Source organism: Tamandua tetradactyla, chromosome 1 (genome assembly GCF_023851605.1).
Source record: "Tamandua tetradactyla isolate mTamTet1 chromosome 1, mTamTet1.pri, whole genome shotgun sequence".
In the NCBI taxonomy this organism is placed as follows: domain Eukaryota; kingdom Metazoa; phylum Chordata; class Mammalia; order Pilosa; family Myrmecophagidae; genus Tamandua; species Tamandua tetradactyla.
In genome coordinates this window covers 147,294,065-147,316,360 of record NC_135327.1, presented here as the reverse complement: position 1 = coordinate 147,316,360, position 22,296 = coordinate 147,294,065, and the positions used below count along the sequence as shown (strand labels likewise).

At 36.7% G+C, this 22,296-nt stretch overlaps 1 protein-coding gene and 1 pseudogene across 9 annotated transcripts in view; both read left to right on the top strand.

Moving 5' to 3' along the window:
* Nucleotides 1-22,296, top strand: part of NRCAM (neuronal cell adhesion molecule) — a 331,134-nt gene that overhangs the window by 147,397 nt on the left and 161,441 nt on the right. The window lies entirely within an intron of this gene.
* On the top strand, nt 15,027-17,448 carry LOC143681455 (U2 snRNP-associated SURP motif-containing protein pseudogene; annotated as a pseudogene).

Sequence of the window (22,296 nt, the reverse complement as noted above, 5' to 3'; positions counted from 1 at the left end):
AGATATCTCTAAATTCCATTCACTCCTCTTAAGTTGTGTTTAGTCTGCCTCTTAATAAATCCCATACATTGTTTTCTCTGCACCCCCACTGTCTTACTTCAAGCCTACATAATTTCTCACCTGAACAGTCACCCTGCAACTCCTTGTATCACTTCTGTTCTCCACACTGCCATCAAAGAAATATTTCCAGATAAAAGTCTAATCATCTCATGTCTAAAATCCACCAGTGACTCCTACAGTCCATAGGAGCTGGGGTGGCCTGCCCATATCTGCTCCCCTTGAATTCCTGGGCTCCCCTGGTTCTAGCTCCATCGGGCTGGTGCAGCTGCCAGAGTAGAACATATCTTCCAAAACTCAGCAGATCTGCATTCGAAGAGATTTGGGAATAATTAGACCAATCCCAAGGTAGAGGTTGCTCTTACAAAAACTCAAACATATTCACTAGTTGGAATGCTGTGCATGTCATTTTTAACAGTTTGGATACTTTGAATGACCATTCAAACAATAGTCATTATTAAATATTTAGTGAATTGGCATTTAGCGAATTGGTATTTAATAGAACAAAATGTCACTGGTACTGGGGAGTATGAATAGTTCCTTGAACTTTACTGTTCTTGACCTGAAGCTTCAGCCTTAGGAGAGCAATCTGTGTTATGTCATAACAGCAGAAAGTGAGTTATGGGAACATCAACTAGTTTTCCTCTATAATAAAAATATTGCTATTACTGTTTGCTTTTATTATTAATTACTTACTGGAGAAAACTACCTTTTAAGGATTTTATATCTTATGTAATTATTTTAACTAAAATTGTCCCCTATTTTATAAAGGAATCTATTTGTTTGTAATTATTAATTATTTAAGAAATGTGAAAGCTGTTATTTGTTCAGCTAAAACAAGCTACGGTTCATTTTTTTACCTGAATTTTAAAGTGTTTTGCAGTTAATCTCTGATTTGCATCCTCTTAAAAAGCCCTCTGTGCTTTTCGTTATATATTTTTAAACACTGTATTCACTCTCTTGGGTAAAAACAAATGGACACACACATACCAAATGACAGAAGCTCTATAACAAAAGCTTCAAATTGGATTAGACAGCCGGGAAGGGACACTTGGCTGGTGGAAGAAGCTTAAGGTCCTGTTGTAGATTTGCCTGCCTCAGTGATGCAAATGAGTTGGGTGGTATTAGACCACATTTTAAATATGAGTAATTAACTATAGAAAATAAGGTCAACAAAACCTTTAACTAGAGAGAGACCTTTGAGTGAAGCAGTAGTTGTGGGCCATGCACAATTCATATAGACCAGAACAAAACAGGTTTGTGGGGTTGTATTTGTATGTAAGATCATTGCAAATCAAACATATGGAAGGGAGGCGTTTTCAGAATTAGTTTGATGATTGAAAATATGCTTGTGTTCTTGATATTAATTCCATTCGATGATACCTTCCTCTGCTTGTAGAAAATAGAAAGAGGGAATAAAAAGAATTAAGTAGAAAAGGGAAACAGTGCACTATTAACTGGGAGATATTGAGTCATCCATCTGTCCTATTTGTAAGCTGTGATCTTTCCCAGGAATGTAATTTGAAGTGTGGGAGGACAGTGTGCAGTCGATTTATAGCAATTGTGAGATTTCCGTGCTTCACCTAGAGGGAAAAAATAAATAAATCTGAAAAACCACCAGAAAGTGTTTTTCACTCCACTACCCTGGAAATAGCTGTAAGGGAACAAAAACCCACCCACAGTTTTGGAGACTTCTGTGTGACATAAGCAGCTAAGCACTTTCTGCATCTAAAGGATAGAAGAAAGATCAAAATAGTTAAATCTGAGACCCCCAAGCATGCTCAAAATTACTCTTCCTTACTTGGCAGCCAGCCAGGCAGCCTCTTGTCTATGCAATGGAAACTTAAAAAAAAAAAAAAAGGAAAGAAAGCTAGTGGTGATCCAGCCAGTGAGGAATTGGAAGGGGACATTTTTCACTCCCTTACCTTTTTTGTGTGTGTTATGAGGAAAAAATAGAGAATTTACCATCTATTCACTGAAGAATAATGAATCAGTGGCAGAAACATGTATTGCTTTATAAAGCCAGTTATAAGATATGATTTGCATGGCATGATCAACATGAGGTTTAATACAAATTCTGATGTGATGATATCTGTGTTTTTTAAGGAGCGCATGCTAACAGATTCGATGTGTATACACTAACAAATACCAGTACAACAATTTAATTGCGGTTTGACTTTAGGAAGTTTCTTAACCTCTCTGATCCTTAGTGTCCTCTTCTTGAAGAAAAAGTAACTGGAAGTACATCACAGGGTTATTATAAGGATTAGATTAGTTCATAGAAGTAAATGTTCTTAAAACTGTTTAAGAAGTGCTCAGTAAATCTAGCACTTATAATTATATAACTATGCCCTAATATAAATGACAAAATGGTTGATTTTTTCCATTTTCTAATTTAGCACATCATTTCTCATTCTTCATTTTGTATAAGATATTAAATCTCTTGGGGCACTCCATTTTATCATTCCTTGAGTGCCAGATACTATTTTATTTTTATTTAAAAATAATTGCAAAAACTCAAGTGAGGGAGGGTGACATTTGGTTGCCAGTACCCTCCTTCAGGTGTGTCTGAGTCACCCCCACCCCAGGTACACTATCTCCAGCAGGTCATGCCTCCTTTCCGACTTCTCTGTCTCAGGCAACGCTGTGACCTGGCGGTGCCTGTCCCATCCCAGGATGACCATGGACACAAAAACCCAGCATCCAGCAGCCGTCATCTGGCTTCCCATGTGTCTGGGCTATTTTCCAGTCAGGCTAGATTCTGTCCACATCAAAACTTCTGTCCCTCACTTTTGCTCATCCTAATATTCCCGTCTGGGAGATCCATCCCTGCTTAAAATAGATGGGCAAAAATCTCATGATTTCCTCTTTATTCATTGGAGATTGTACTCCTTTAAAAGGATGGTTTTGATAGTTATGTGCTTTGAAAATACTTACTAAAGCATACATTACATTTGTGAATTTGGTTATGAATAAAAGGAGTTGAGGAATTGTGATAGCTTTACAGGCATTATATACATGTATATATATACGTGTGCATATATATGTATAAATATGAAATGGGAGGTATGCAATGAACTTGGAAAGAAAAAATCTCAGGGAAAGTTCTGATAAAACAAGATATAAGTACACTAAATAGTTTCTACTTTTTTTTCTAGTAATTATTACATAGCACTGCTTTAATTACACTGGCTTTTCTTTTTTTCAATTAATAATGAAAGGAAAGATCAGTTGGAGTCTATTTGAATGATAAATAGTAAAATAAGAGTGGGAGAAGTGACAAAATTTTTTAATGAATAATTTATAAAATCAGGAGATTGGGATCTAAATTTATTAAAAGTTACATTGCTAAGCATTTACTAATAATTGAGATGATACTTTGCATGTATTGTATGTATTATAATATTTATTCCTTGAGGTTCTGTAATATAGGTTACTACCATTATGGCCATTTTACAAATGCAGAGAATGAGTTTTCAAAAGGCAAAAGTTATGAGGTCACACCCTTAAAAGAGGCAGAACCAAAATTGGGATCCAGGACTATCTAACCACAGAACTCTAAGCCACCATGCCTCATATTGAATACATGAACTGAAAAGGAAATGGAAACCCAGCAGAACTACTGTGCAAGAGGAGAGTTCTGGGGAAAGAAGAAAAATAATGGAAGATAAGAATGGGTGGAAGGAAGGACAGGAGGTGTAGAAGACAAATGACAAAATGGGTGGTGGGACATATAGCCAAGAGCTAATTATTCATGTTAATTAACATGTAAGGATGTAAAGATGCCTCATATTTGAATTTCATGAGTATTTGTTCTCAAATTATTTACGAGTCCGCATACAGAATCACGTGCAGGAAAGCATAACCATACTAAGACACTCACTGACTGGTCCACCTGTTAATAGGTAAGTACCATGTGAAAAATCAGTACTTGGTGGTGGAGTTACAGAAGTAGTTTATAATTCAAGTCGGAAAGAGGAGACAATTAGATTTTTAAAAAAACAACTGAATTACAAAATAAGGTAGTGGATATAAGATAATAAGAGCTAGGTGGTGAGGATTGAGGTCAGAGGAAGAGTTCTCTGATAGCTGTGTCCCTCAGTTAAATCGCCGTGGGGGCAAATGGACTTGATCTTGGTATTGATGGACAGGAGGCATTTCAACAAAGGGAGATGGCTGTGAGTGCGTTCCAAGAGTGGTGTCTGGAAAAAGAGTAAACACAGGTGCAAAACTGGAACAGGTCTAGTGTATTTGGGGCAGGGTCATTAACCCGTTTAGCTGGAGCAGCCATATATGTTAGAGTCATGGAACATCAGCTTGGAATCATAGGTAGGGGCTGGATTGTAAAGGATTTTGAATTAACAGAACTAGGATTTTATTCTGTAAGCAATGGAAATCTCTTATGTGCCAGTAATAGATGTGAATTGATATTTGGGAAGATTAACGTGTCTTCCTTCAATTAAACTGGCCAAAATATCTTAAAATAATTTCCAGTAGCATAATATGTAATGGTAACCTCTTACCCTTCTGGTCACATGGAAATAATAGTACAGTCCTCTAAAAAAATAATGTAGGATAGCACATTCATAAAGATGTTTCCACTTCTATTTATTTTAAGGAAAAATGTTTGAAAATCCTTAATGTCAAGTGATAAAAATTGTAGTACATCATTTCAGGAATATTATGTGTTAACCTGAAATTACAATTATGAATACTCTTAGCTAGAAAGATATGATGTACAAGAAATTCTGGTCCATTTCAGTACTTTTTTTGTTAGAGGTATCCAGTGTTTTGACCACTTCCATTTGCAAAGACTGTTTTCTTTGAAAATCATTCTTGATTTTAATAGTACTGGAGTTCCTTTTTTTAAAAAGCAGTGACTCGTAAAATCTACATGCACTCTAAACAAGATGTAGCAGGAGAGCGAGGAAAAGTGGAAAGAGGTGGAGGTTGAGAGAAAGAGAAAGACAGAGATACAAATTAATAAATTTGAGATAATTGTCACAAAGAAGCAAATTTCGGTTTTTGGGTGTTTTGATCGTGCACAGATTCAAAAAGAAACTGCTCTCTGTTGTTTTCAGAAAATATTTTTAAAATGTACCAGTTTGCCTCAAAAACATGTTCTCTCTTTCATTCTTCCTTCTGAACTCAGCATCACAATGACTTCCTAGAATCTTGGCATTTTGCCTATCAGTAAATTATGAAAAAGCACTAGGATGCCCATCTGCTATGCCATCACATTATCTGTGGGGTTCCTGGGATGCTGTACTGTATTTACAGAAACAGATGACTCCTATGACACTTTCTCCAAATTACATGGCACTTAACTTGTCTCCACTATGCAGATCTGCTACTTTGAAAAACATGTCCTTCCTTGTCTGTAGGCTTCTGGGTATTGCATCTCACCTCAGGGTGGAGGAAAGAAACACTTGATTAATTTATCCCCCCCCCCCCCGCTCTGTTTATGGGCTAATTTAGCAAAACTTCTTTATCTCATGTTCATCCAGCTAACTGACATCCTTTTTTTCTCCTATAAGGGAATTAAAAACAAAAGAATCCATCATTTTCACATATGGAAAACCCCCACAACACGGCAGAAAATTTAAAATTGTCAGTGAATGTCAACTTGGGCCTGCTAAATAATAAAAAATATATATAGATCATGAAGGTAAAGTAATAGTATAAGCTGGAGCTCTTCCATCCTGAAGGAGTGCCTGAAAGATCATTTGCTCGCCTTCTCATTCATAGATGGTATCTGATTTATTTTTATTATTTCCTACATTTACTTATTATTTTGATTATTTATTTATTTATTTAATACAAACACTTGCATGGTACCTATGATATGCCAGGCACTGTTGTGACTTATAAATATTAACTTATTTAATCCTCATAAAGTTTTTTGAAGTGCTATGTTATCCTCATTTCAGATTAGGAAACTGAGGAAAGGAGGTTGAATTTAGCATTGCAATATACTATAAACTGTAAAACTTGATAGAAACTATTTTTTTAAAAGTGTAATTTCTGATTGTACCTATTTAAATCAGAATTTTGATAAATATTTTCAGATTTAAATGAAGAAGTATATCTGTTAAAAAAGCATATCTAATATTCTTACATGTTTAATTAAAATGCACATCAAGGCATATGAAGCAGATCAGCTCCATACCAAAAATAGATAGGTCTGGACAGTCTGAGAGATCGTATATGGGAAGCATAGAGCAGAATGTGTAGTTGGTGCAACGGTCACCTAGCATGTCCCTGTAGTAGAGGTCCCTGTTTGAGAATGATGAATTAAGTAGGGCGATAGAGTTTAATATCCTGAGGAGTTTAACATGAGAAGTCCAAAATGACATTTTCCAAGACAAAGTTGCTTTTGTTACAAGTATAATAGCTATCATGACTGCAACTTTTCTTGATAAAAATATATGGCAAGAGAGACTCAGAGAGAGCAGAGAATGCTGCAGCACCACGAAGCAGAGAGTCCACCAGCCAGCGACCTTTGGAGATGAAGAAGGAAAACGCCTCCCGGGGAGCTTCATGAAACAGGAAGCCAGGAGACAAAGCTAGCCGATGACACCGTATTCGCCATGTGCCCTTTCAGCAGAGAGAGAAGCCCTGACTGTGTTCGCCATGTGCCTTCTCACTTGAGAGAGAGACCCTGAACTTCATCAGCCTTCTTGAACCAAGGCTGAAAGGAAGGCGCTGCAAGACACAGCCAGGCCCGAAGAGCCAAAACCATCTTGACAAGAACAAAGTTGGAGAACTCACACTTCCCAACTTTAAAACTTATTACAAAGCTACAGTGATCAAAACAGCATGGTATTGGCACAAGGACAGACATATAGACCAATGAAATCAAATTGAGAGTTTAGATACAAACCCTGATATCTATGGCTGATTGATATTTGACAAGGCCCCCAAGTCCACTCAACTGGGACAGAACAGTCTCTTACGCAAATGGTGCTGGGAGAACTGGATTTCCATATGCAAAAGAACGAAGGAGGGTCCCTACCTCACACACTTTGTCCAAAATGGGACAAAGACCTAAATATTAACAGCCAGGTCTATAACTCCTAGAAGAAAACATATGGAAGCATCTTGAGGACTTTATGTTAGAAAATGGTTTCTCAGACTTTACACCAAAAGCACAAGGCACCAAAAGCAAAATAGGTTTATGGGACTTCATTAAAATTTTAAAATTTTGAGTATCAAAGGACTTCATCAAGAAAGTAAAAAGACAACCTACAGAACGGGAGAAAATATTTGGACACCACATATCTGAGAAGTATTTAATTTCCCAAATCTACAAAGAAATCCTACAACTCAAAAACAAAAAGACAAACAACCCAATCCAAAAATGGTCAAAAGACTCGAATAGGCATTTCTCCAAAGAAAATATTCAGTCAAAGGCACATGAAAAGATGCTCAACATCATGAGCCATTAGGGAAATACAAATCAAAACCACGAGTTCCCTCTTTATACCCACAAGTATGACTACTATTAAAAAAAACGAAAAAAAAATGTTGGAGAGGATGTGGAGAAATAGGAACATTCACACTCATTCACTGCTGGCAGAATGTAAAAGGTTCAGCCACTGTGGGAATCAGTTTGGCGTTTCTTCAGAAAGTTAAGTACAGAATTACCATATGACCCAGGAATCCCACTTCTAGGTATCTATTCAAAAGAACTGAAAGCAGGGACTCAAACAGATGTTTGCATACTGACAGCATTATGGACAAACGCCAAAAGGAAGAGACAAGCCTTATGTTCATCAAGAGATGAACGCATAAACAAAATGCACTCCATCCTTACAAAGGAATATTACTCAGCCGTATAAAGGAATGAAGTTCTGATACTTACGACAACATGGATGAACCTTGAGGATATCACATCGGGTGAAAAAGACCGATACAAAAGAACAAACATTGTATGATCTCACTATAGGAAATAATTAGAATAAGTAAATCCACAGAGTCAGAAACTTTGAATATAGGTTACCTGGGGCTGGGAAGGGCTGGGGAAGGGGGAATTAAAGCCCAATTGTCAGATGCCCCTGAGGGGAGCCCAACATTGTGAGCATAAGCAATGCCACTGAAGTGTGTGTCTGAATGTGGTTGGAGGGGACACTTTTAGGCTGCACATATAGTACCAGAATAAAAATTTAAAAAATAAAAAAAAAAAAAAAAAAAAATAAAAAAAAAAAAAAAAATATATGGCAAGACGAAAGATTCATTCAAAGATCCCGCTTCTGCACAGCATTCCCAACAGTCCTGTTTTAGAGAGATAGTGCCCATTCTTGTAACAAAGTGACAGATTTGACAATTGATTTTGAGGAGCTGGTTAAACCCAGTATTTCTATTTTTGGAAAAATGTTTTGAGTAGCCTATGGAGTAACCACTGTTGAAAAGTAACAGATCACAGTGGGAGACACAGCAAGAAATGGGCCTGCAGAAGCATTTAGCACTTAACGGGTCTGTGGCTGTAGTGAAGCAGTGTGCCGAAATAATTCTTATTAGGCTCGGTCAGTCAAGCCACATAATCACTCTAAGCTCTCCTCCATTCAGGTTTCACTCTGCAGAACCCAATTGCGGTTTCAAACACAAACCAAGTAGCCCTTACACTTTTCTTTAAAATACAGCCTTCTTTCAAATTTGTATGTGAGCCTTTTTTATACCTGTGGGAATAACCAGGGGGAGAAAAGTTTGTGGTAACGTAATAGAAAAGCACAGGTAAATTCTGCTTTCCAATGGGAACATTTATTTAAATTTTTAAAAATTCACTCCGAAGAAATGATCGAAAATGACCAAAAATGGTAACAACCATAAATCATATTTTCTAGCTTGGTTATCAGCAGTATGTGCTGTAGAGCTGACTTGGCAGCTGATTATTTTCTATTTCCTATCAGCTCACACCACAACAAACACAGATAGGTAACCAAAAGGAAATAACATGAAAGGTCCCCCCGCCCCATACTTGTTCTGTCTTTTTAAAGAGCAAACACTAAATCAGAAAATAATTGTATATTTTTCAAGTATCTTTTGGCATAATTCAAAGCTAATTAGGACATTTTAAGCAGAGAAGCAGCTGTGCAGGGTGGGACCCAGTCATGACCCTCTGATGTCTCTACTTGGTTGGGTTTCAGAGGCGTGGCATGGTGGGCATTGCTGATCTCCTTGACAATATACTGTGGGGAGATTGTTACGTATTGGTTATGCTTTTGCGAAGAAAAGCAATATTCTAAGCAAGTCTTAAGGAGTGATGAAAAGAACTTCACAGAAATGTACCCACCCTTTGCTCACAGCAGTGACTACAATAAACGGGGAGATTTTTGGATTTGTTCTTAGCAAGTGAACAACTGTCATTGAAAGTACGTAAATGGACACTTTCTAAACTTGAATCATAGCTGATGAATGATTATTGAACCTACTTCTCTTGAAGTTTTTCTAGAAAACCCTAAACATGAAAAAGTAATTATTAGAAGTTCAAGGAAAAAGAAAAGGTGGCTTTAGGATTCATGACAATTCCAACAACAGATATCACACTCTACATTATACATTTTAGAACATCTCCCTTTACTTTCCTTAGGTCTACCTCATACAAAATACGATCCTAATGTATTAAGGCTCAAAATGAAATATTGGGTAACTTTAATTTTATTTGTGCATTTTGTACCAATGATATCTGGCTTACAAGAATAATAACCAATATTTTAAAATTCTTCCATCTTGGATAGGTGAATGCTAATGGCAGTGGGTACTGTAGAACCCCAAAAGGAATGAATTGGAAAATAAAAGAAAGGGGAAAGAAATAAAGGGAAGTACTTATATTTGTTTTTACTAAGATTTCATGTTAAAGTAATAGAGGAAAGAAAAATTTCTAGGCTCCTGTGAAAAGAAAAGTCAATAATGGCTGCTGTGAGACATATCGATGGTGGCTTATATAGGAATGTGAGGTAGGTTCTGATGTTGAAACAAGTCTCAAGCAGTAATTATATTATATAAAGAAAGAATATTTTAAAAAGAATCCGTAGCAATTCAAAAAAGTTACTTCAAGTTAATAATGGGTTAAAAAAGAAAGAAACCATATGATACTATTGCATACCCTTCCCCCCACCGTAGGTGAAAATATAGCATTACTTATTTGAAACAATGACATTACCAAACCATAACGTATTGTGCTTTTTGCTGAACAATTTTGAGCAACTAAACAGATTTTTCTTGCTCGTAAGTGGATCTGAGGAAATGTTTAACCCCCATTGTATACTGCCACAAAGCCAGGCTGATCCCCCTGGGAGGCCGGGAGGTCTGAGCTGCTTTGGATTGGCTGTTGAGAGCAGGACTTTTAACATTTTACTGCACATGGCCCAGCCACAGCAGGGTTCAATTGCCAGAGCTTTTATCTGCAGAAATGTGCTGGGGTGGGGTACTTTGTTTACGAATTTCTTTATTGCTACTGGAAAGGAATTGAAATCAGTAAGATAACTTCCTTTGCAAGGTAATATTTGCACTTATTTATATGCAGAGAAGAGTGGTGTTTGACAGTCGTGCTTACTTGGACTGATTGATTTTTGTTCCTCCTCTCAGATAGCATTTTAATGATTTGTTGAAAAGTGAAGCCAATACTGTAGTTGTATTCCAACTGTAAAAGCTTATCTGAAGCTTTATGTTCTCTGTTTATTGATTTGGCTATTTAGTGTGTCTTTCTGGTTAGTGGAGTTTGTATCAAAACTTGGTGTCTTTCCACATGGCTTGTTAAATGCTTAAAAGAAGGATTTAGGTAGAGCAGTGGGTACTGGATGTAGTTCAAGTATTTTTAAGGTGAACACATTTTCAAGGAAAATAAATGCTTATAGTTTATATTTGCTATAAGGGTATGGTAATTGAATGAGTTAACATTGTAATTTTGAGATATTTGTCATTCTTTGTGTAGATCCTTCCTCATGGACCATTTTAATATTATCTTAAAATAATTTTCTAGGTAGCCCTTTATTCTCCTCTATTTGCTATATTCTTGCTGTTTTAAAAGTATATTGCAATGTAATATTTGCTGTGTGCAAAGTATAGTATAAACCTTTCTCATGCACCTTCTTAATTAAAAGAGTATTCTATTGTCATTCTCTCTGTACTAACTTCAACCCTTTCCTCCCCCAACTTTTCTGTATTAATTCTTTTGTAGTCCATAAAGTTTAGTGATCAAGAGGTTGAAAAAAGCTAGATTAGTGACACAGTTTTTAAATACCATAATTGGATTTGTTGGCTTTAGCTTGTGAAATATCTTTAATGAATATATTCAGTCTCAGTTTTTTGACCTCATGTTATGAAACCTGATGTGGCTCAATCTATGATTACATTAAAGCTACCCTGTTGAAATAAAAGTTTTGCATTCTTGAAGACAGTCCTGAAAATACACATTATCTAACTTTCATTACAGCTGGATATGAAGCAAGTGTATTGAAAGACACTCTGCTGTTTTCCTAGTGTTTCCCTTTCTGTTCAGATTTTTCAAGGACAGTTAACAAAATAGCATGAAAACCACCATTAAAAATAACGTATTTGTTTTTAGTGCTTTCCGGTTTGCATGATCTAGTTTGATCCTCTTAGTTTGATCTCTGTTGATACAGCAGGTCCCAGTATCCCCATTTTAAGGACAAGAAAAGTAAGATTCAGTGAGAATGAATGGCATGCCCAAAGCTTTCGAGCTAGGAACACACAGAGCTAATGTCGACCCAGGCTTTGGGACCAGGTCCTTTCCAAACACTGTGCTGGCTCCATGTATTCTGTGTTTGCTTTAATGATCAGACTATTTGTACTAAGCCCTTTAATAGGACCGATCTGGCAACAGCTGTTGTTAGGTAGATTAAAAATAAAATTGAAGTTCATTTGGTTGGAAAGGAGAATAATAGAGAGAGTGAGAGAGAAGGAATGAAAGATACCCAAATAACTGAGTGCTGTTAAAATGAGGAATGAAGGTGGCGTGATTCATGCAGGTCATGCTTTTCTCCTTCCCCCTCCTTTAGAACAAATTCCCCATCCTTTCAGTGCTGCTTCATTTGTCCCTGGGTTCTCTTGAGAAATTAGTTGTGCCTAGTCACCATAGGCCACTGTTAACTACAAAGAGGAATCTAGGGCACTTTTCCCAATCTTGGTGTTTTTATTTCATTTACACAAAGTAATCTAGCAAATTTACAAATCTTCACTATATAATACCAATGGCCTAGGTCTCACACTGAGTATAATATTCATTTCTGCTACTAAGAAGTTATACTCCCTTGCCATGTAGACATTCTTTTTAGTTCCTTTTTTTTTTTTTTTAACTCTTTAAATAACTGCTCTTAGAGTTTAATTCTACTACTTTGTCAACCCACTTCTCTTTGACTCTCCTGATTATACTCTGGTCTTCATGGTTTCTTCACGTTTTTCCCAGGAAATCACATTATGGATACTATACTGCACAATATTTAGCCTTGCTCTGAAATTCTAAGGAAGACTGAAGTTATTTTTAAGTTTTAGTACCAAATAAAATACTTGCTACTATGTCACTAGGATAAATAAGATTGTAATAATATGCTGTTACCTGGTTCCTTTTCCACTGTTCTAAGTGTTCTGATTATTGGAGAGTCTTCATTAGCTAGAGTGGCCTTTGGTACCAACTACTCAGGCCAGTTCTGTTGACCCTGCGATGTCTGAGATCTTTAAACGCTCAAAAGCAGAATAGTGTGGCTCATGATGGCAGAGTGATAAACTTCAGGGCTTTGTCCCCCATAGAAACTTTGAACAACCAGAAAGAACTGGAAGAAACATCTTTCTCAAAGCTCCAGAAAACAGTTAAAAAGACTGCAGTAACAGGGTGAATGCAGAATCAAGGAACAGATCTCATGGAGCTCTGGCTGGTCCTCTCCTACCTCTCAGTGGCTTGAGACAGCACTACCTGGCTTTCCCAGTACAGATCCCTGGTCCCAGTTCCAGAGGGAGCAGAGTAACCCTTGTACACATACTGGGAGCATGTCTGGCCCATTCTGTGTGCTGGTGGCCTGAGAACTCACTGTCCCAGAATTTGTCCTGTGTATTGAAGGAAGCTCTGTGGAATTTGCCCTGTGTATAGAAGGTAGTAAAGTGGCTGCCTGGGGCAAGGAACTGCTGGCTATAGGAAATACAGTGCAGTGCCTCGGACTGTGAGGAAATTCTTCCCTAAGGAAATGGGGACATTTGGATCAGTGTAATTAGGGGAATTCCTAAAGCCACACACATACGCCTAAGGGAAGTTACCTGTGTAGAAAAAATCAAGGCAGTCCCTATGCTTTGGTCTGAAGTCCCTGAGTTTGGTCTCTAAACTCATTATATGGATAAGTTCTGAAGGACAGTACTTGCACTAGTCAATCTGCAAAGACTGGGAAAGGTATTTTCTTTATTCCTTTCTCCTCCTCCTCTTCCTTCTCCTTTTTCTTTCTTTCTTTTTCATTCCTAGCATTGAAGGAAAGCTCTTTCATAATTCTAACTACATTCAAGCATAAGGAACAAATGCCTCAGTCTAGATTCCAGTTATAACAGACTAAAATATCACAATATCCAGGTTTCAACAAAAGATAATAAAGCATACAAAGAAACAGGAAATGATGGTACAGGCAAAGGAGAACATTAAAGCTTAGAAATCATTGATGCCCCTGAAGGACGGGTAAAGCTCAAGACGATGGACAAAATGCCAGGTGGCTCTCAGAAAGCCAGTTCAAAAACCAAATCATCAGATGTTCATTCATATGGATCTTCAGATGCACATATGGATGCATCTGGATCCTCATATGGTGATATACCAAGTCAGACATGATCTTAGAGACCAAGAAAATATCATTTAGGAATGAAAGTGGGTGCATGGGTGGTTCAGTGGTAGAATGCTCTCCTTTCATGTGGGAGACCTGGGTTTGATTCCCAGACCATGCACCCCAGCCCCCCCCCCCAAAAGTAAAGGAAGTGTCTGTGAAAGCCTTTATAATTCTTCCTATCAGAATCTCTCAAAATCTCTTCTACAAGACAAAGCAGGAAAATGAGTACAGCTAAAGGAACTTTAAAGAAAGAATTATTCTTTAAAGAAGAATTAAAGAAGAAGGAGGATGAAATGGCAGCTGCTGAGATCTATGAGGAATTTCTTGCTGTTTTTGAAGGAAATGATGCTAATAAAGTAAAACATTCGCATGAGGAGGTATTGTCAATGCAGCTAAAGAGGAACATGAAACATGAGGGAAAAAAGTATCTGTAAGCCATTGTCAATATTTGCAGGTAAGAAAATCCTCCAATGAGGAAAGTCCACCATCTCTTCATGTGGAAGAAACCAGAAAAACCTTGAAGAAAAGGGGGAAAGAAAAGAAAAAAAAAAAAAAAGCAATTTGGATCTCTTCAAAGAAGAATTAAAACAAATTCAGAGTGTGATGATAGACATAAAACAAAAGGTTGGTTAAAGCAATGTAAGCTGCCAAAGTCAGATTCTAATGATCAGTATCATTCTATGAAAGTACTTTTAAGGAGAAATATATCACCCAGTATTCTTGATGGTTATGTATCTGGCTTACATGGTGTAGGATATCCAAGAACTACTAATTTATACCTTGGAAATATTAATCCACAGATGAATAAAGATATGATATCCCAAGATATCATTCTTCCCAAGAATTTGGAAGATTTGGACCATTAGCTAGTGTCAAAATTATGTAGTTTAGAACTTATGAAGAGATAGAAATTGTGGCTTTTTTTTCTCAATAGGAGAAATACTGATAGTGCTTTTAAAAATTTGAATGGAAAGATGATTATGTGTTTTGGAATGAAATTAGATTGGGGTAAAGCTGAACCTATTCCTCCATATCCAATATACACTCTGCCTTTTATGATGGAACATATGCTTCCCCCACCTCCATTAGAACTGCCTTTTAATGTGCAGCCTATAAAGCCACTAAAGAACCCCCAAGCTGCCATGTTACCACCACCTGAAAACAAGGAGGATTTTAAGAAGACTATGTTGCAAGCCACAGTCAAAGTTATTATTCCAACAGAAAGGAATTTGTTCACTCTGATACATTGAATGACAGAGTTTATTGTACATGAAGAGCCAATGTATGAAGCTGTTTATGAACAGAGAAATCAGTGATCCTACATTCAAGTTCTTATTTGAAAAGCAGGCACCAGCCCATATTTACTATAAGTGGACATTTTATTCCTTTCTTTAGGGAGATTTTCCAACTAAGTGGTAGACTGAAGATTTTCATGTGTTCAAAAATGAATCCTGTTGGAGGCCACCACCACTAAATCTTTTTAGAAATTGGTGTCTTTAAGGTGAACAATGACTAGGTAATACAATCCACTATTTCTTCAGCAGATTCAGCATTATTAAAATAGAAAACCATTGCATCTCCAATGTGTTTTTCCTGGCATGTCAGAAAAGCAAGAAACAGAAGCTTTTGTAGAGGAGCTTGGTAAAAAGAGAACTTAAGGAAAAACAGCTGGGCCAATTAGAAGAACTCTTACAGGTATTATCTCCCAGGAAAAACACACTGGAAATGCAATAGTTCTCTATCTTAATAATGCTGAATCTGCTGAAGACACACTGGATTGTATTACCTATTCATTGTCCATCTTAAAGACGCCCATTTCTAAAAAGATATTCAGATTATGTTTGGTTTCTGATGCTCTGTACAGCTTTTCAGCCAAAGTTGCCAATGCCTCATATTATAGAAAAATGTTTCATGCTAAGTTATGCCAAGTATTTTCAGATCTCAGTCTTACCTATTGTGCTGTTCAAGAGCATTTATGTTCTGAAAACTTTAAGCAAAAGTTAATGACCTGCTTCAGAGTATGGGAAGATTGAAGAAAAGGAAACAGAAGATGTACCAGATGATATCAATGGTGCTCCCATCGAGGAAGAGGTTGCTGGGGCAGCCCATGAAGATGGGGATGCAATTCCAACTGATGCTATGCCCACTGATACAGGGATGGAGTCCCTGTAAAGAACCTTCATAATGGTATTGATAGAGTACCTTTAGATGCCACTGAAGACTCAAAGTAGAATGGACATATATTTAAAGTTGCCCCATCAAAATGGGAAACTGTAGGTGAATCTGAAATGGAAGCAGTGGCTATAACAATTTCTAAATGAGAATTATTTGACTGAAATGAAGAATCTGAAGAAGAAAATCAAAACCAAGAAGAAGAAAATGAAGATGAAGAAGACACTTAGATTTCTGTATTAGTTTGTAATCTACTGGAATACAATATACCAGAAATGGAACGGCTTTTAAAAGGGGGATTTAATAAGTTACAAATTTATAATTCTAAGCCTTTAAAAGTGTCCAAACTAAGGCATCCAGTGCAAGATACCTTAGTTCAAGGAAGGCCCTGCCTATGTCAGCTGCGAAGTTGCATGGCTGGCATCTGTTGGTCCTTTGCTCCTGGGATTCATTGTTTTCAGCCTCTGTGCCTGTGGGGGCTCCTCACTTTGCTTTTCTGAGGTTGCTTTTCATCTCTTGGCTTCCCTCAGCTCTCTGCAGGCTCTGCTTGCTTAACATTCATGGTGATGTCTGCTGGGCCCCAAGCATCTCCAAACATCCCTGTGTCTGTTCTCTGAAGCCACTGTTCTCCAAGCGTCTACATTTTCTCTCTTTGTTGGCTCTGAGTCTTCTGTCATTTCTGACTCTCTCCAAAATGTTTCCTCTTTTAAAGGATTCCAGTAAACTAATCAACCGGAATGGGTGGAACCATACCTTTGTGTAGATAATCTAATCAAAAGTTTCTGCTCTGCGATATTGGATTAGGATTAAAAGAAATGGCTACCCCTCCCCCCCAAGATTGAATCAAGATTTAAAACATTGCTTTTCTGGGGTATATAATACTTTTAAATTGGCACCAGTTCCAAATCTGAAGAACATCATCTGTACTCTAATCCAATCAAAGAAGAAATGACTGAGACAAAGTACTCTGAAATGAATGAGGAAAACAAGCTAAACTTCATGAAATTGAGTCAAAGCTATGAAGTTTCAGGATGAATTGTAATCTGAAACAGACCTAAAAAACTAGGCCAAAGCTTTGAAGAACAAGTAGAGCACTACAGAGATAAACTTCTTCAATGAGAGAAATATAAAAAATTGAAATGAGAAAGAGACCAGAAGGATAAATAAAAATTGGAATCTCAGTCCAAAGACAAGAAGAAAAAGATGAGTGTGCTCAAGACAGCACAGTATATCCCCCATTCCATCTCTCGGTAGCAGTGGTAGATAAAGGAAATCCCCATTGCCAAAATCAGAATGATCAGAGCATTCAGAAATATCTTATAAAGAGAACTTTCTGTCCAGGTCATCTCACAAAAATTCTCCTAGAGATGTTAGCCAAAAGGCCAAAAGATTGCTGTAAATGGTCTAGGCGATAACAGTGTAGATCCCCTAAAAAATCATGGAAGAGACCAGATCCTAGTCCTCTCTCCATACAAGTCTCATAAAAATCAAAGTAGAACAAACACTGGCATAGTGCTCACAGCTTTTAACATGCTGTTACTTATTAAAAATAAAATTTCGTTTTGGACCTAAACAGTCTGGGTTTTTTTTTAATCAAATGAAAGAGCATTCCTATGTTTTTTGTTGTTGTTTGTTGTGAATGCACGTGTAAACTCACAAGTAACTGTATCTGTAGACTTGAAATTGTTTTATGTTGTACAAATTACTTTTGTTGTGGCTATTTATCAAGGTGTAATTTTTATTGTGCCAATGAATGTAATCATAAATGTGTATAAAGGATCTCCTTCCTGGTAAAAGCAGTATTTTGTTTTAAGATGTTGCACCTTAGCAAAAATAATACGGATGTCTTCCCCTTTTTTGTAGCTTTGACAATTTGAATTAGATTTCAATAGAAGCATCTGAACAGAAAAAAAAAAAGAAACTATCATTAGGAGAAAGAGACTTGGAACATACCAAAGAATATTTTTAAAAATTGTCCTAAATATGTTCAAAGAGCTAAGGGGAAACATGGACAAAGAAATAAAGGAGAGAGATATACACTGAGAGAATACCTATAGAGAAATGACAATTATGTAAAGAAACTAAACACAGATGAAGACCATAGTAACGGAGATTTAAAATCTCCTAGAGTGGTTCAACAGAAGATTGGAACTGGCAGAAGAAAGAATCAGCCAACTGGAAAATGGGACACTTGAAGTCATTCAGTCTGAGGAACAGAAAGAAGTATGAAGAAAAGTGAACAGAGAAATCTGTGGCATACCATCAAATATATGCATTGTAGGGCATCCAAAAGGAGAAGAAAGAGAGAAAGGAGCAGAGAGCTAATTCAAAGAAATAATGCCTGAAAAGTTCACAAATGTAATGAAAGACATGAATGTACACATCCAAGATGCTCAACAAACTCCCAGTAGGATAAACCAAAATAGATTCATACCACAGATATCATAATCAATTGTCAAATGCAAAAGAAAGAGAATCCTGAAAACCACAAGAAAGAAACAACATAGCACATACAAGGTAAACTCAATAAAATGAAGTGCCTATTTCTCACCAGAAATAGTGGAGGTAAAAAGGCAGGGGGATGACTTTTTATTTAAAGCACCAAAAGCAAAAAATTGTCAACCAAGTATTCTATATCCAGCGAAATTGTCTTTCAGAAATGTGGAAGAGAGTAATACGTTCTCAGATAAACAAAAACTGAGGAAGTTCGTTCCCTACTAGATGGGCCCTGCCAGACGTGCTAAAGAGAGTTCTTCAGGTTGAAAGGAAAGGAAAATAAACAACTGATAGATGCCCGTGAAGAAATAAATATCTTTGGTGTAAATGATGACATGGGTAAATATAAATGCCAGTACACAAAAAAGCAAAATTGTGTTTTGCTTTCTAACTTCACTTTTTGCTTCCTATAGAATCTAAAAGGCAAATTCATAAAATGTAATGAGAGATGAGTGGTTTGGGACTTAAAAATATATAAGCATGTAATTTATGACAAAACAACACAAAGGTAAGAGTATAGGAGCATAACTTGTGTATATTATTGAAGCCAACTTGATATCAAATATGATTGTTATAGATTTGGAATATTAAATTTAAGCCCCATGTTAACTATAAAGAAAATATCAGAGAATATGTAAATTCATAGAGACAGAAATTAGAGTACAGGTTGCCAGGGAACAGGGGGAATGGAGAATTAATGCATATTGTATGTTGGGTTTTTGTTTGGGGAGATAAGAAAGTTTTATTAATGAAAGGTAGTGACTGTACTGCAATGTTGTGAATATAATTAATCGCTATGAATGACATGCTTGGGAGCGGTTGAAATTGTAAATTTTATGTTATATATGTGTTCCTACAGTTAAAAAAAACACAAGGGTAACTAAGGAGTCAATGACAATTAAATGTAATACATTATCATGAGTGAGATCTAGCAAGGGAGGAAAAAAGACTCAAAGGGACATCACTTGAACATATAAAAAATATTGGAATGTAGACTGTAAACTTTATATTAATATTAAATTTCTTGAACCTGATAACTACTCTTAGGGTGGTTACATAAGTGAATATCCTTGCTCTTAAGAAGTGTACATGGCAGTATTAAGTATTCAAGGAGCGTGATGTATACAGCCTACACTCAAGCCTACACTCAAATTTTCAAAATATATATATATATATACAGAGAGAGATTGACAAATGTGGTATCTGGGTATCAGGGGAGAGGTATGGGTATGTTGGAGTTTTCTCTATGGGGGTGTATTATTTTTGTAACTGTCCTGTAAGTTTGAAAGTATTTTTCTAAGTAAAAAGTTTTTTAAAAATTGAATAGTTATGAGATATATGTTTTTATATTGATATAAAATCAATGCATATAATAGGAAACTATACATATATTGTCTTTGTAGAATTTTACACATATATGTAGCTAACCACTTTTTAATGAACATTTTTTAGTTTTTTTGCTATTAAATAATATAAAAAGAATTTTAAATAGCTCAAAATTTATACCACCTGAACATCTCTGTGAGATACTTTAAAAATCTCAATGAATTAAAGATATTATTAGTACTGTAGAATTATATATGAAATTCTCCCCTCAAGTCTTTTTCCTTCAAGGCAGACATTGACATCAGTTTATATGTACCCTTCCAGAAATACTGTCTAGGCATGTACTAGACAAAATTGACCTTTAAATATGACATTTCAAGTTAACATTGGTATCTGATCACTTTGTGGAACTAATTCACTCATTCAAGAAGTATTTATTGATGTGCTGTATGTGTTAGGCATAGTTCTATGCCTTTGGATATAGCATGAACCAAATAGCAAAATCTCTGTGGTAATAAGGCTAAGGAGGAAAAACAAATGGGGAAGGGAAAGAGAAACTTGGGTGTGGGTGTCAGGGCCTCACTGAGAAGATGACATTCTAGTAAAGCCCTACAGGAGATGAGGGAGCGGGCAATGCAGATAACTGGAGGAATTGGAGCCCTGAGTTAGAAATCCAAACTCAGGGGAAAAAATTTTTTTTTCTACATGTCAAGGCATATTTATTTCTATTAAGTCTCCCATGATGAAGGAAGGAGAGATAATTTAAAGAAATAATCTATTAGTAAAGGTCATATATCACTTCATTTATAAAATGGAAATTCTCATTCTTAATTATTCTGAGGAAACTGAGACCCAGATAAAGAGTGAGAGTCATTCCACCTCCTGGAGAAGACACCTTGGTCACCAAGGTTATGCAGCCTTCCTTCACCTTTGGCCCTGAAGCTGCCAAGAACTTTTCTTCTAGGTTGGTTGTAAAAACTAATTCTCTCTTTTTTCCCACGAAGGCTATTTTATGGAATCTTACTTTTGGATAGTTGTCTTGCCACCCACTACCTAGGGATCATGGCCTTGTGCTGGAATATAGTCCCATCCTTTCTATTCTTTGAAGGGAGTGTTTGCTCTTGTTGTTTCTTGCCAGTCAGGGCCTCATCAGAGCTCACCTGGTACATAATCTGTGTTTGATTATATGGGCCCCAGTTAAGATTTAAAAATACTAAATTTTACACACGTGAGAGTTAAAAGGTGATGGGTATTTCTTTGATTAATTTGAACACAAGAGCATGAGGAAACAGAATACTTCATTTGCTTTAAAATGATTTTGTGTACTAGCAGTGGGGGCTTCATTAATTAAAAAATGCAGGTGGATTTGTAGAGGTTACTGAAGACCAAAGCTGTTGGCCTTATACCAGACTCCCGTACCCGAGCCAATCCTTCCTCCCTGCACTGTAGAGAAAATCTGTCACTCCTTATTCTTCTATGTTGTCATACAGTCCCTATTGAAGAGTGGCAAGGTACCTTTACTGAGAACTTCAGTAGAATCTTCTCAAATATTTGTGCTTTTGGAAAACATGTGACAGGCTGATTGACTTCATCCATATATAGTATCTTTTGACCATTTGTAAAATAGTCTCATGTAAGGAGTAGTGTTTTTGATAGGTAGAGAGTAGAAGGAAAGGCTTTAAAGAAAAAAAAATCCCTTAGAGAATGAAGGAATTCAAATAAGAAACTATGCTAGAGGAAGAAAAGGATGTGTTTAGTAACTGAAAGCTCTGAAACTGCCCATTTGCCACCGTTCTGGTTCAAACACCAACATATCCTCTGAGCTACCTCAGTGGCCTTTTACCTGTCTTCCTGTCTCAGCCTTGCTCACCTGCAGCTTATTCTCAATTCAGCCTCCTCCATCCTTTAAAATACATATCAAATCATGTCAGCCTCTGCTCAAAATCCCTCAATGATTTCCCCTTTCACTTATAGTGGAAGCTAGAGTCCTTGCAACAGTGTACCAGCCCTAGATTATCTGGTACCCCATTCCATCTCTGAAGTCATTGCTTATGCTCCCCTTACATACTCCTCTTAATCACGCAGGACTCCTTGCTGTCCCCAGACACGCAGGAAAATTCAAGCCTTTTGCATTTGTGAGGAACATCACCCAGCAAAAACTTTTCCCAATTGTTCTTGAGATGTGAGTGTTCTTGCACTCACATCTCTCAACTCTTTATCAAATCACATCATTTCAAGACGTGTTTCCTATCACATGTAAAATTACAGCCCCTCTTCCTCTTTTCACTCTTATGCCCTCACCATACTTTGTCCATCCTAACATACTATATGTTTGTGCTTATTTATTTTATTTACTGTTTGTCTTCACTCACCTAAACTATAAGTGCTATTAGAGCTGGGATTTCTGCCTGCTTTCCTGACTATT